The sequence below is a fragment of the Pholcus phalangioides genome, unplaced genomic scaffold (assembly GCF_987345545.1).
Source record: "Pholcus phalangioides strain wild (caught in Gottingen) unplaced genomic scaffold, Ppha-v1.0 ptg000042l_1, whole genome shotgun sequence".
Lineage (NCBI taxonomy): Eukaryota > Metazoa > Arthropoda > Arachnida > Araneae > Pholcidae > Pholcus > Pholcus phalangioides.
The window spans coordinates 25,518,973-25,532,117 of NW_028301628.1; the positions used below are offsets into that span (position 1 = coordinate 25,518,973).

Below are 13,145 nucleotides of genomic sequence, written 5' to 3' on the forward strand. Positions count from 1 at the left end.
TTAATTCTTTATTCATGAGTGTTTCTTCCTAAATTTTGACATTTCTTTCAAATTTACGTAACACTAGAAATGCTATTATCCAGAAATACATTTGAATTTCAAAATGAATACCAAAAGAAAAAAAAATATTCCCAGATAACTATGAAAAGAATAATATTAATACTAATTTTATCGAAAAATGTGTATAAAATTCCAAAATAAATACGACAAAATTTCGAATTTATTAACGAAATTAATACTGAAGAATGGAAAGGCTTTTCATAAAAATCAAAACATCTATAATATTTAGAATAAAATTGAAATTATTACGTATGTACAGTGTATTTTTCTACGTATTTTATGTTTAAACAAATGGGAATTTCTTAGTGCTGCGGATTATTTTATCTGCAGATTTTTTGTTTTCTGAGTAGTTGGAATAGAAATAAATATATTGTAATAGACGGCGTATAGATTCGAGTGAGAAAAATCGTCATTTTTGTATAAGAACATAATCAACAACAGACCCTCTCATTAGTTAATGCATTAAATTCGCATATATGCGGCTTATCGGATGACATTTTTCCTTTAAGGTCTAATTTTGGCAATATTTCGGGAAAATAAAGAAAAAGAACTCCCTCCCCCCCCCCTAAAATTTATTGGTTCTTGGAACTTGCCCACGCGAGGAATTGACACTACCTATGACAATTAGATGGGTATAAAACCCAAGAACCCCTTCAGAATAGCTTCAGTTAATCATGTAAAAATCATTAAAACACAAACCGATTAGTTAGTTCTTTCTTATTCAATCTCAATGATTCCCTGAAATCTCTCCAAGGATGGGGTCCCTGGGTAATAACTCCCAATCAGAGGTAGATCTAACGGCGAGAGCACAGGGCTCGCGCCCGGGGCTCCCGAATTCTAAAGGACCCCGAAAAAACACAAACTTCACAATTTTTTCTAATCTAAGAAGCCCAATATTTTATTTTGCGCCTGGGACCTCAACCGACTTAAATCCACCACTATACTCCTAATCCAGATAGATATTTTTCCCAATTCTGTTATTTCCAATGAAACCCCCAGTATTCCTCGAAGCTCTAGTCGAGAAACGCTGATTTAGCCGGCAATAAAAAAACTCAAATTATAATAAACATCATATCTGAATTTATAGGATGTTCTTTTAAAACTCCTTCCAGGTGGGGGGCAAAATCATATGCTCAATATAGGTTTTGTGTGTGCATATATTATATATACATTTCCCCTTGTTTGTCCATTTCTATTGTATTTTTTAAACTTTTGTGAAAGCCTAGGGGAGGACACATGCCCTAGCCCGGTCCCCCACATGACAGGCCTGCTATAGTAAGGGGGAAAACGGATTGCAAACTTCAAGGTAAAAAAAAAAAAAAGAAATGCAAGGAAAACATTTTAGCAAATACGCCAGATCTCAGCCACACATGCTATGTAACAAACGAAAAGTTGTCGTTAATTAGCAAATTTACCAGCAAATTCAAATTATAAAAATGAAAGAATATGACCTTATATACCCTGTGTGCAAAGGCGATTCTTAATTTTTTATCCTCAAACTGGATGCTTTGAACGTTTTTTAAAGGACCCTTTGCATATAATGAAAAGCTACTCGTTCAAGGGTTGGCTGTTTTCGCATTCAAGCTCACTGACCCACTGAAATCTTTCCAAGGACCCCTTGGAAAAGACGAGTTTCTGGTAAAGAACTCCTGATCCAGATAGATCTATTCTACTGTGCTATTCACTACCCTTTTCCGTGAAACCCTAGGCTTCCTCGGAACACTAGTCGAGAAATACTGACTAAACCAAAAGCTGAAAGTATAATAAACATCACACCGGAATTTACAGAATATTCTCGTAAACTCCGAAATGATTCGACGAAATTTCTCTTAACTAAAAACTCGAAACTTGCGAAAATTAATCTCAATGAGTCACCAACACATGTTTTGGCTCTAGCCAAACTGTAAACTTCCTAATAAACTGTAAGTAAACTAGTAAACTGTCTAGCTCAATACAAGACAGTTTGATAACATTAAAGAAAATATGTACAAGTTGCATGTTCCAATAAAATAAATGCCACTGCCCCCCCCCCCACCTTTACAGAATAATACGCAGTTAATAATGTAAAAATTACTGTTTTTCTCAATCAAGCTCACTGACTCCCTGAAATCTCTAAAAATGATATCCCTGTTAAGAGAGCTCCTGATCTAGATAAATCCATTCTTCTCAGTGCTCTATTCATTACTATTGCTAGTGAACCCCCAGGATTCCTCGGAACACTAGAAGAGAAACACTGATCTATCACGTAAAAAAACTGAAACATAATATATAATAAGCATCACACACCTGAAAATTTACAGAATATTCTCGTAGAATCCCATATAATTCGACATCAACCGTCGAGATTTCTCTTAACTAAAAATTTGAGATACTTGCGATATCACTGGAATAAAACTTAATCTCAGTGTCGTACCACCGGATGTTTTGGCGTTGGTTCAATACCTGAAACTTGCACCAATAAAATAAAGGCCACTGTGCCCCCCCCCCTTTACAGAATAATACGCAGTTAATAATGTAAAAATCACTAAAGATAACTGACAAGTTAACTGTTTTTCCTCAATCAAGCTCACCGACTCCCCGAAATCTCTCCAAAAACGATATCCCCGTGTTAAGAGCTCCTTACTATTGCCAGTGAAACCCCAGGATTTCTCCGGAACACTAGAAGAGAAACGCCGATCTAGCTCGTAAAAAAAAAAACCGAAAATATATATATATATATAATAAGCACCATACCTGAAAATTTACAGAATATTCTCGTAGAATCCCATATAATTCGTCATCAACCGTCGAGATTTCTCTTAACTAAAAATTTTGAGAGACTTGCGATATCACTGGAATGAAAAAATTAATCTCAATGTGGTACCACCAGATGTTTTAGCGTTAGTTCAATACCAGACAGTTTGATGACATTAAAGAAAGGATGTGCAAGTTCAGGTAAAGGTTTTTTTTTTTTGGTATTTTTCGGTAAAAAAAAAGGGTGGAGGAAAAAGAGGAAAGCAATGGTATTTGTGTGAAAGAGATTTTTCTCCAACGTACAGAGCTCAAAAAAATAAATAAAATGAAAAAAAAAGGCACACATATATGTGCCTTGTATACGAAGATTTTAATGGTAGGAAGTCGAAGATGATTTCAGAGGAAATGGACGCTGCAGAGCGTGGAGAAATGGTTTCTCCGGAGTAAGAATTTTTATCGTGAGCTATTGCAAGGATATATATTGTGATGTGAATGAAGCTAAGAAGAAGAGTGGCTTGGTCTTTTTGACACAAGAGGAAGTAGGCTTGGACAAATTCGACCATACACACACACACACACACATAAACTTAGCCCTTTTTTTTTTGGTGAAAAATAAAATAAAAGTTTACCTCCGTCACATAGGTCTCATGAATACATACAACACTTCTCTTTTCCTTAAAAGATGAATATTTTCTTAGGTCAAAAAATTTTCTTCATCCGTTTGTCAATTTAACCAGCAATTATTGATATCGTTTCGAAAAATCTGCAAATTTGTTTTAAGTATGATATTTTATTGTATGGAGAAGATTATAAGCAGATGGCCAATGATTTATGAAGTTTCTTGGGTTTTTTTGGTTTTCTTGATAGTTTTTTTTTTTAAGGCATACATGGCTTGGCCCATAGCCCGCTTGCCAGATGTAGTCCTCGGAGTCATAAGATGTGGCTGCTACTACTACTACTAAACCAGACATGCACCTCGTTTATATTCCTCTGTGGAACTTCTAATGAATTGGTACATGTTGGAATGTGCGTGTACGTATAGTGAACCTTGCGTGAAGTTTGTTTCTATGTAATGGTTGTTATGTGTGGTGCTGCCATCTGCAATCAATTTTTTTTCAACTATGAGTTTTTTTTTCTCAACTCATAGTGAGCGTAATGATCATTTGATCATTTTTGTCGCACCACGGTCATTTTCTGCGCACGAGGGCTAATTAGACCGGGACCTGCAATTTATTGCCGATTGTTTTTATACTTATCGAGGGTTTTGCGCGCTAATCCCTCAATGGAGGGGGACTCCCTATCGTAGCAATATTGTCCTGCGGTCAAGACGCCGGTTTTTTGGTTGTAGCCTGTGTCAGGACATTTTTCTGACAAGGACGAACCGGGTATCGAACTCACGATACCTATAAACATCGTTTGGTACTTTGGGCGAGCATCTTATCGACCAGGCCTACCGCGCCCCGAAGTGTAATGAATTAATAATTGTAACGTTGTAGGCCTGTTTCTCTCTGTGGAGAGACTTTCTAACGTGGAGATCGGCTCGCATTCGCGCCTCGAACTTGCATAAGATGTAGCTAGTGATCTGAAATCTAATTTTGTAAAAATCTGAAGATCACTTAAGCGATCCGCAGCACATTCCCATATCACTTAAGTAACCCGTGGCATATTTACAGGTAACTTGTCATTCGCGACAGAGGTCCATGGAATAACCGACAACACGGGTCAAACTGCTCGCGACACATTTGCGGATCACTTAAGCGACCCGCAAAGCTGTTCCAGATCCTTTAAGTAGCCCGCAGCACAGATCCAAATGACTCTAGTGGACCACGGTACGCTTAATGATCACTCAATTAACCGACGGTAAATTGATGGCCCGCGAAACCAATGAAGTGGCCCGCACTCTCCCAAAGTCTGAGCAGCATTGTTTTAATTGAATTTCAGACTTTGACTCGGGAAAGTCCGAGAAGTCTTTCTGACACAAGAGGAAGTAGGCTTGAACAAATTGGACCACATGCACACACACACAAATTTGGCCCCTTTTTTGTAAGCAATAAAATTTTATCTTTGTCGCATAGGTCTCATGAATCTTCCCTTACTTAACACGCTCTTTTCCTTAAAAAATGAATATTTTTATAGTTTTAAGTCTTCGTTCAATTTAACCAGTAATTATTGATATCATATCAAAAAAATATTTGACTTAGATATGATATTTTATTGTATGGAAGGTTATAAGCAGTAGTCAATGACTTTGAAGTGCCTTGATGGATTTTAAGGTCCTTGTAGTCTGCCAGTTGGATGATTTTGTGACGTCACACTTAATTACAGTGAAACCTTACCACAACATACTCTGTATAACGATATAAATCCCTCTACAACTATATTTCTCCATCTTGTTTGGAAATTTCCATAGTTCTCTAAGGCTGAGCGCACACCGATTAGACACAAGACAAGACAGCTTTGAACAAGCTTAGTCATTGCTGTTCTTATTGATTTGCATTGCCTTACGTTTCAATTTGTCTAACCGGTGTGCGTTGCGCCATACAAATCAACGTGAACAACAGTGACTAAGCTTATCTAAAGCTGTCTTGCCTTGCCGTGTCTAACCGATGTGCGCCCTGCCTGTTAAACTGCTGCAGCTGCATCTCGATGTAACGATAACCTCTCTACAACGACATTTTGTCTTGGTCCGCAGAGTATCGTTATATCAAGGTTTCGCTGTATTTCCTCCCGGACATTAATATGGTCTTAATACTACAATTCTGATAATCATCTTAACATCTTTGAATGATGTTGGAATTGCTCTAATGAATCTACATCTGATTTGGCTTTTGCTTGTGCTGTTTAGTCTGCGTCAAAGTTTATTTAAGTTAGGTGCTAGGCTTTTAATCCGGGAATTCAAGTGTACTTTAATAAGGGGTTCTTAACCTTTTGGGTTATACAGACCTTTTGTGCCAATAAGATGGCGACCAAGTACCCTTTGCCAGTATCATAAAGGCCTATCGTTATGGCAAAGATACATTGTGTTGTGAATGGCGCTATGCGAAAAGAAGAGTGGCTTGGTCTTATTGATGCAAGAGGAAGTAGGCTTAACAAATTCCATACACACGCGCGCACATACACAAACTTAGCCTTTCTTTTGTGAAAATAAAAGTTTTCCATGTTCACATAGGACTCATGAATCTTCTTTTATATAACACGCTTTTTTCCTTTAAAAAGAAATATTTTCTTCAGTCGAAGTCTTCATCCGTTTCTCAATTCAAACAGTAATTATTGATATCATTTCGCGAAAAATCGGAGAATATTTGCAAATACAAATACAAATACAAATACACCGCCACAACAGGCAAACTGCCCAACGAGGTGGCTGACTTAAGAACATCATGGATCCCCGAGCCATTTTTTGGAGGCCCTACCTACCACTGCTACACCACACATGCACCCCCCCCCCGCGGAATGTGCGTGTACGTGTAGTGAAACCTGACGTGAAGTTATTTGTGTTTTTCTGTAATGCTTGTTATGTGTAGTGCTGCCATCTGCCCCCAATTTTTCAAACTATGAGTGAAGTGTTATGATTGGATGATTCATTGTTGTAGGACTGTTGCTCTCTGTGGCGAGACTTTTTAACGGGGAGATCGGCTCGCATTTGCGCCTTGAAGTTGGGAACCACAGAAAACCAACTTCAGCCGACCACCACTGTGGGGTTCGAACCCGGATCCTCGCATCGCGAGTCCGTCACTATAACCACTCGACCACCACAGCGGCTTTTGTGTTTCAACTCTCTATGGTTCAGCTTCATAAAAACGTATTATTTGTTTTTTGCAAAAACCGGATATAAATAGATGCAGCCATTTACATATTTTTAATTGAAACAATCTAATACAACAATTTAATTCATTAGAATCAATTTTCCAACAGCTAAAACGTTTAATTAGTGTGAAATATACAGTTTTTCTTGATTTTAAATGTCTATAAACAGGTCAAATCTTGCTGGTTATAGTTGGATAGTTTTACTTTGAATTTTATTACCTAATTATTACAATTTGGTGCGATTTTATAAATCTCCGAACATGTAAAATTTCGGCAGCTCCCAAAAAATGACACCGACAAGGAGAGAATCAGCTCTTTCTAGATAAAAATATATAACACTCTTATAACAGCCGTATTTTGTACTAAAATTACCTAAATATTTTCTAAGGTCACAAAAAAATTAGGGGGAAAATAAATTGGTAAAATGGGTTTCTCGGCCATGTACAGTAAAACCTCCGAATAACGGCCGCAAACTGGACCGTGAAAATATGGCCGTTATTGGGAATAGCCGTTTATTTCTAAAAACCCTAAAATTTTGCGGTAGATATAACATGTAAAATGATAATTTATTACGATAATTATATAATTTATTATATTAGGGTATATTATTATATTAATACTGAATATTACAATAATTTATTCCGAACTCCCTTGAATTTTTCTTTTCTCATAGGGATATGCGTATTTTTCTCCCGATTCCAGTGGCCGTTGTTCGGAAATCGTTGTTCGGAGGTTATCTGTTAAGTCTATGAGACAGGTTCGGTTCCAGCAAAGTGTGGCCGTTGTTCGGAGGTGGCCATTAGAGGAGGTTCTACCGTATTTGCTATGTATATTCAAATATAGACGGAACCATAGAAGGTCAAACGTCCTCATTTTTTCAAATATGATATTGCACTATTTCTAGGGAATCGACACATGTCGGAACGTGTTGTGTGAGTGTGTGCATATGGATGGCTTTAACAAATTTATGTTGTCAGAAATGTGCTTGCTTTGTGTTTTTGCTGGTGCCGTCATCTGTCTTACATATTTTGGAGTAAAAACGGTAAATGTTTGAATTTCCATGTAATGTAAGCATTATGTCGATCGCGTTCATGCCTAGTAGTCGGAAGGCCGCAGAAAACCAACTTCAGCCGACCATCGATGCACCACCGACGGAGTTCAAATCTGAATCCTCACGCTGAGTCCAGCACGATGGCAGCATGACCATTCAGTGGCAACTGAAATGACGCAAAGAAATAAACTTTCTAAAATACTAAAAAATTTATATATGAAATAATATAATGGTTTTTCATTACGATATTTTTACTGTAATATACACGGGACCCCATAAAGGGTTTTATTTTTTTTTACATAATATTTTATAGTATGGATGTTTAAGCAGATGGTCAATGACTTTTGAAGTTTCTTGATGGACTTTAGGATTTTTGTAGGCTGCCAGCTGGATGGTGGTTGGGTAATTTTGTGGTGAGAGACTTAATTACTTCCTCTGGACCTTACTATAGTCTTAAAACCGAATGTGGTTAGGTTTATGATAGCCACCTTATCGTCTTTGACAGATGTTGGAATTGTTCTGATGAATCTACATCTGCTTTGGCTGTTTGGTCTGTGTCTAAAGTGTTTAGTTGAATGACAGACTTTAACCCGGGAGAATCCGTGAAATAATGTCTTTAAGTCAGGGGTTCTTAACCTTTTGTGTTCTACACACTCTTTGTTCCAATAAGACGAGGGCCAGGGACCCTTTGCCAGTAAGATGAAGGCCACAAAATAATATTCACCACATAACAATTTTAGAGCAAAAAGTCCATTGTTATATCCTCCAAGATCATGGACCCCCCCCCCCCTCCTCCCGAAACCTATCGCAGTACCCCGAAGGGGTTTGTAGACCTGTAGACCTCTGGTTAAGAAGCACTGCTTTTTAAATAGATAACGTGCACGGACCTCTTTGACGAATTACAGTTATTCCTACACCCTCGGGTTTTAGACAGCTTCTCGGGATGAACACCGAGGATATCTCTTTGATGTTCTAACACAGCAGTTCTCAACCGGTGCTCCGCGGAGCCCCCGTGGCCACTCGAGAACAATAAAATAAATCAATAAATTTGATAAACAAACAAAAAAAAAGAGGCCTAAAGGGTACCGCCATATAAATAATATACTAAAAAGGGCTCCGCCATAGAAATTATTCATTGAAAAGTGTTCCGCGAGTCAGAAAAGGTTGAGAACCGCTGTTCTAACACATAGTTTCCTAAACTCTCTGTTCCATCGCCCCTTCTTCAAATAAATGTTTTCTCTCATCGCCCCCCCCCCCAACTCAAGTGAACCCATAGGACCGTATCCGTAGCTTCCATCGCCCAACAGGGAGGGTGATATTGCCCACTATGGGAAACAATGTTCTAACAACAGGTACTACATCGCGATCCAGTAGCACGTGTAGCTTAACTCATAACTTTCCTATTTATATTGCTAGACAGCCCATTGAGTCGAGTAAAACCTTTTGAGAAAATTATTATTGTATATCTCTACTAACCTTTATTTTCTTGAATCGAAATATGTTCAGACATGGTCCCGAAAATGTGACTGTGATTTCTCCGTTTTATTAGAAAGTTCTCTTCGCGTTCTCCCAAAGTGACTCTTCTGTTTTTCCGAGGCTCAGTTTGCCCTGGAACGCTGTAAGGTTTTGGAGACCATACCTACAGAGGGACATAGACTTTGTTTTGGGGGAGGGGGGGGGCGGGTGCCAAGAAGAGCTACGCATGCTCTTGTTGACGAACATGAAGACTTGGATTCTTGAGCATGTTTACATTAGAAGAACGCAGGCGTCTTGGAAATATGATCGAAGTGTTTAAATTTTTCCAAGGAATGGATAGGATGGACCATGAGTTATTAATACACCGGCAATCAACCAGCAACTGCTTCGACAAGGGGACACCAGTATCGCTTAGCAAGAGACAAGTCCAGGTTGTGATGTTGCAGGGAGCTTTTCTCTGATAGAGTTGTTAATAAATGGAATAGCTTACCCGCGGGGGTTGTGAATTTTAGCACAATTGACACATTTAAAAAAGAAGTCCGATAAGCATAGTGGGATATATCGAGATGCTATCCATACTTAGATTAAGACAACTATAATCTTTTTTATGGGCAATGTATCACATATAGTAGTATTAATTATCCGTTTTTCCTTTCGTGATATATGCTTTTATATTGGGTTGCTGTATTTCAGTTTGTTTGGCATCCACGTTTTTTATGGGCATCTTCTTTCAGCCACCACACAGCGCAATTTGCCTGTCGTGACCTTTGTGTTTATATTTGATTTCACGTACTTTCTGCAAATATTCCTAAATATCTATAATCGATCTTGCGGCGCCTCGAGATACATGGAGACGGCATTTGGTTGAAAGCGACACTCTGATAATTTTATTTGTGAACTACCTCTACCTTTTAAAATACCTTTTATTTTACAAAATTTTCGGACAAATTTGATTCTCTCGTGCTTGTGGTCAGTTCTTTTCCCATCCTGCAAGGTCTCCATTTATGATGTCGTACTGATAACGCTAGTTCGTTATTAACAAAACCTTGCGGTTACTGGGGTATACTCCTCAACTTCACATGCTAATAAAGCAGTATCCATTTTTATGACGCTTCCTCAAAATGAAGGAAGAAATGCGAGGATTATCCAAAATTTCTGAAGGGTGATCTTGCAGTGGTTCTCAACCTTTGGAAGTACGCGGCCCGGTTGAGTATTTTTTTCTAGTGGAAGGCCCGGTCAAAAGCACAACTAATGGGAAATGAATGGGGAAAAATTAAACGACGAATCACTCACGGCCCGGTTTGACTGATGCCAGGGCCCGGTGCTGGGCCGCGGCCCGGTGGTTGAGAAACACTGTTCTAATGTCCCCTTTGTGAAAAGACACGTCTCTCTCTTTTTTTCCCCATTGCAATTTTTGGAGGAACCATGCATACAGTACAGTCAAACTCATTATAACGATAACAAAGATTACGCGAGATTTTGTCTTTGCAACCAAGGTTAACTTTCTCAAGACCTTTTTTTGACAAAAAATATAATTAGATGCTTTAGAAAGTTATTATTAAACGATGATTAGGGTGAGCATATTTGATCAAGAAAAACATGGACATATTTCTCACCAGAAATGTTGGAAATTTCCGTTGAATTTTCTTTATTAATCACCCTTGGAGCAGTGCTCAAGCAAGTCAGATCAGTGCTGCCGTTAAGTTGCCGACAGTGATCAAAATTATTACATGTATTTCACGAAGATAGAAATAAAAAATTCCAACACGCATGTTCTGTTTTGTTATGTGGAGTATATCTACATAACATCCAGTTTTCATAATGTGAGAAAAAATGTTGAAAAAAAATAGGAAAATTTCAATTTCCAGAAAAAAAGTCTGGAAAAGAAAAATTACAGGAATGGCTCGCATACGGATCATGAGGATGAATAGATAATGTAAAATAAACGGCGAAAAATGCGCCGTTATGTCCGTCGTTGCGTTTTTATCGACACTAAGTCCGAGGTTCACTAGCATTATCCTCTATGTGGAATCTACGGTATGGGAAATAATTGACGTTATAGTCGAGGTTTCATTACAACTGAGTTCGTTATAACCGAGTTGAACCGTTCATTGAAGACTACCGTCTTAGAGCTCTATGTTTGATTTCATCTCGCTTTTGGTCGGTTCTTTCCCATCCTGCAAGGTTTCCGTTAACACTTGCGGTATGCAAATTAAAAACCGAAACCTTGCGGTTGCGGGGGTCCTCAACCTCACGTGAAAATTACTCAGTGTCCATCAGTGTGACACTTCCTCAAAACCAAGGAAGAAATGCGGAAAATATCCGAAATTTCTGAAGGTCGATCTTCCAATGTCACCCTCGAGAACAGACACTTCTCTCTCTCTCTCTCTCCTTAATGATCGCAATTTCCAGAGGAACCATATCTACAATAAATCCTATATAAAAAAAAACGCAAGAGACTGTATAGTACGATATTTGAACGGGGGTGACGGACGTTTTTAAACGAATCAGTGGCCCAAATCCTATTTCTTTCTTCTCCTTTTATCTCCAAAAAAGTAAATAACACAGTATTTTATTTATTTATTCTTTTTCCTATTCACTTGATAATTTGGTGGCCTTTATGACTAAACGATGCTTCAAAAAAAGTAGACAGATAATGATCTAGAAAATACAAAACCTATATACTGTGTACGTAAGAAAATTTTGAAGGGGGAGGAACTTTTTTTTTTTTGAAGGAAAAGGTTATGAAATTTCAGTTTTCTTAACTCTTTAATCCTGGTGCCCTAAAATTTCGGTGGTTTATTTATTCCTTTTTCCCTCCGCGATCGATTTTGCGCAGTGTAGTACCAGTAAGTTCCTGCACGCGACAGGCTCGTTCCCAAGATTATAGAATTATCCATTACGTACTAGTTGTGAAACTAGTTTTTTTTTCTCTCTCTTGACTTGCAAGAAAAGCTAGGGCAAGCTTTTTTTTTTTTTTTTTTCTTACGTCTTTTCCTTCAATTTCTGTCAGCGGTGCAAAATCCGTAAATTACTATAGGCTCTTTTATAATTTATTTAAAACTGCTGTCAATTCGCGATAACTCGAACTCTCCAATAGCTACAATATCTGTTGAAGTTTTTACTCTGCCCCAGAACCTTCTAAGTATTTTAGTGTCAACATTTTCCCTTTACTCGAAGTTTTTGGAAATGAAAGGAATTTAAACATAGGCATTTAGTAGGTAGAATTTAGCATTTAGCAATAGAATTTAGCATTTACAATAGAATTTAGCATTTACAATAGAATTTAGCATTTACAATAGAATTTAGCATTTACAATGGAATTTAGCATTTACAATAGAATTTAGCATGTATTAATAGAATTTAGCATGTATTAATAGAATTTAGCATGTATTAATAGAATTTAGCATGTATTAATAGAATTTAGCATGTATTAATAGAATTTAGTATTTAGCAATGGAACTCAGAAATTAGCAATGGAATTTAACACTAAACAACAGAATTTAGCATTTAGCAATATAATTTAGCATGTAACAATAGAATTTAGCATGTAACAATAGAATTTAGCATGTAACAATAGAATTTAGTATTTAGCAATGGAATTTAACATTACACAACAGAATTTAGCAGATTCATTTGTCTGCTTGCAAGATGTGAATGACTTTCTCACGAAAGAAGGAATAGGCAGTTAAAAATAACTGCATTTTTTGACAGAAAATAATCTTGTATACACACTATTTATGATTTGTTTCATCTAATACGAGTATCATGTATGCATCCGTTTCCATAATACAACATGCACGTCTAGTTTACTCCCAAATATTCTCATTCAATAATTAAATATGATTAAATTAGAATAATTTAGAATAACTTATCTTTTCGAATTTCTTCACCTCCAGTACATGCTTTACTAATACGATATATTCGTAAATAACATATGTTCCCCCAGTCAATTTTGAAAATACGATACAAATTAGAGATTACAATTAAATTACATATTTTACAATATTTGAAAGAA

General features: G+C 37.3%; 1 protein-coding gene across 2 annotated transcripts in view; it reads right to left on the bottom strand.

Annotated features, from left to right (window-relative positions):
• Window positions 1-2,425, bottom strand: part of LOC149064689 (uncharacterized) — a 209,366-nt gene extending 206,941 nt beyond the window's left edge. The window contains exon 1 of one of the 2 annotated variants that reach the window (XM_089255114.1): window positions 2,347-2,425. The gene's annotated coding sequence lies outside the window, so the exon portion shown is untranslated. The remainder of the gene's footprint in view (window positions 1-2,346) is intronic. The other variant, XM_089255113.1, reaches the window with a different exon arrangement.
• Between the last annotated feature and the right edge of the window lie 10,720 nt (window positions 2,426-13,145).